This window comes from Apium graveolens, chromosome 8 (genome assembly GCF_009905375.1).
Source record: "Apium graveolens cultivar Ventura chromosome 8, ASM990537v1, whole genome shotgun sequence".
Classification (NCBI taxonomy): Eukaryota; Viridiplantae; Streptophyta; class Magnoliopsida; order Apiales; family Apiaceae; genus Apium; species Apium graveolens.
Genome location: NC_133654.1, coordinates 218,795,541 through 218,798,502, shown reverse-complemented (window position 1 = coordinate 218,798,502; position 2,962 = coordinate 218,795,541). Strand labels below are relative to the sequence as shown.

Here is a 2,962-nt window from a genome sequence, read left to right as displayed (position 1 = left end):
TCATAAAAGTGGACATTTATTTTTGAAACGGAGTAAATTTTGTGTGAATATCAACAACATAGAAATATTATTACTTTTATTTTATTTCACATTTCGATATAAAAAAACAAAAAAAATATTATTTTTGGAAGTCTTTTAACTTTAACAAATATATCATAACTCAAATTAAAAAAGATTGTGAGATACATATGATAAATAGATAAATATGTGATTAAAAAATAATTATACAAAAATAAAAAATTTAAAAGAACACCTTCAGTGTCGTGACATCCCTCGTCCAATTAATTTTTTACTCTAATACTTTTAGCGTCGGTTAAATTAAAGCCCGTAGCATAAAGCATAAATTTTTAGCGTCGGCCAACTAGAAGCCCGTAGCACAAAGCATACTTTTTAGCGTCGGTTGTAAACGGCGACGCCATAAATACTTTTAAGCGACGGTTACTTACAGAACCGATGCTATTAACACTTTTAACGTCGGTTAAATTAATAACTGACACCAAATATCGTGCACATATACCTATTTGCGTCGGTCAATCTTGCCACCGACGCTGGAAATACCTTTAGGCGTTGGTTCTTTAAAGAACCGACGCTAAAACTATGTTGCAAGATGTACTTTTTGTACTAGTGTAGCATTGTTTTGGTGCTAATTTGGTGTCCAGGTGGTGTTGGAATAAAAGCTCATGGAAAGCCGGCTCGAAGCAGCAAGTTTTAAGAAGAAATCTGAGTTTTTCCTAGAAGGATGGCGCGCCCGTGCTGTGATAGCGCGCGGCCGTGTCGGGGTTCCAGAAATGCACCGCGCCCGCGCTGTGATAGCGCGCGCCCGCGCCGAGGCCGAATTTCAGAATCCTGTTTCTATTATAATTCTAAAAGGGAAGCTTCAATATTGTTGAGGGCTGCTATATATATTCATATTAGGTCATTTTTAAAAGAAAACAAGTCAGAGACGGACCAGAGCGCAAGGAGAAGACGACAAGAGACCTTTAGGACAATTCAACAAAGGCGAAGACGGTCTAGTTTATTCTTGTGAATCTTTATTTTGAGTTGTAATTTGGATGCTTATTTCTTGTTTTGCTGAACCTATTCTCTTGTTTGTACTTGGTTTTATTTATTCGTATAAAGACTACATTTGTTATATCATATTTTCATCGCAACCCACATTGATGATGAGTCCGATTATGGGCTAATCGTTATCTTGGGGTTCTAGCGGATTTATTTATGGATTTCTTTAGTTAAATTATTTGATGCCTTAGTATGTGGTGATTGTATGATATCCTAGTATTGGTTGTGCGTATTCATCTTATGAGCATCGCGAACTTATAAGATAGCGTGTTAATTCTTAATAAAGCGAAAGTGAATTTAAGGATTAAGAACTTGCCATGCTAACATAGGTTCATGTATTTTTTATGCGTGATTCGTAGGTAATTTTAACCATATTACTTGCCCTATGTAATCAAGATAGATAACTTGTGCTTAAACCGTTATGTTGTCAAATTCTATAGACATATAGGGTCTCAATATAACTGGTGCATATTCAGCTTTTATCTCTTTTGTGGATGTCTGGTAGAATGGTACTCGTGCAACGAAAGTTGGCGTTTATCACTTTCGTGTTATCTGATTAGTGTCATCACCATTGCATGCTAAGGTTAAGAATAATAAGGCTATTGAATGAAGTATTTAATGAAGTTAGAATCCCATGTTTGTCATATATATCAATTTAGTCAATCTTATTCTCGTAGTTATAATTGTTAGCGTAATTCTTAGTTATAAACAATCTCAATTTGTTATCGCCTTAGCATTGGACATTGTTGCTTAAGTGCATAAATTAGATAGTTAACCAATACAGTCTCTGTGGGAACGAACTAGAAAAGATTTTATACTACTTGTGAACTCATATACTTGCATGTATTATTAACGCGTGTTTAGCGACTAACAAGTTTTTGGCGCCGCTGTCGGGGACTGCAGTGTTAATTTATAGTTTATGTGCTTTCCACCAGTGGTCGTTAAAGTTCATTGAATTAGACATTATTACTTATTTGTTCCTTCTCTTGTTTCAGGTACTCTAGCGAGGGTGTATGCATACGCGTTCGTGTACTCATAAGAGAACGCTGGATAAAGCCGAGGAAGAACTTGTAGTAGTTCGTAGGGAAGTGTTTGAGGAAGGAAAGAAGGTAGAAGAAGAAGAAGAAAAAGTTGAAAAGACAATTTTAGTAGCTATGGGTGATCAAGCAGAAAATCAGAAGGCTTTGATGGACTACTCTAAGCCTAATATTAATGACATTCAGTCTAGCATCATCAGACCAGCCATCAGGGCTAACACTTTTGAGATCAATTCAAGCACGATCCAGATGATACAAAACTCAATTCAGTTTGGGGGTTCTCCTACTGAAGATCCCAACATGCACATCAGGGATTTCATCGAGATCTGCGACACTTTCAAATTCAATGATGTGACTGAAGATTCTATCAAGCTACGACTCTTTCCATTCTCTCTGAGGGACAAAGCTAAGTGTTGGTTACACTCTCTACCAGCAAGGTCTATCATAACTTGGGAAGTTCTTGCTCAAAAGTTTCTCACTAAATACTTCCCCATGGCGAAGACTGCAGCAATCAGGAATGCTCTTATCCAGTTCGCGCAGCAAACTGGAGAATCTCTGTATGAGGCTTGGGATCGATATAAGGAGATGCTAAGGAAGTGGCCACACCACGGCATGCCTGATTGGATGATTATTAACTGCTTCTACAATAGATTGGGTCCTACTTCTAGGCCCATGCTTGATGTAGCATCACGAAGAGCCTTGTGGGCTAAGAGCTACGATGAAGCCTATGAACTTATTGAACTGATGGGTGCTAATGAGTACCAGAATCCTTCTCAGAGACTGACTCAGGGGAAAGTAGCAGGAATTCTGGAGTTGGACACAGCAACTGCTATCGCTGCCCAACTTAAGGCTTTGACAATGAAGGT

General features: G+C 37.8%; 1 non-coding gene across 1 annotated transcript; it reads right to left on the bottom strand.

Annotated features, from left to right (window-relative positions):
* Nucleotides 1–2,603: 2,603 nt before the first annotated feature.
* On the bottom strand, nucleotides 2,604–2,710 carry LOC141681614 (small nucleolar RNA R71). The gene has a single exon (XR_012559042.1). It is a non-coding gene; the product is annotated as a small nucleolar RNA R71 (small nucleolar RNA).
* Between the last annotated feature and the right edge of the window lie 252 nt (nucleotides 2,711–2,962).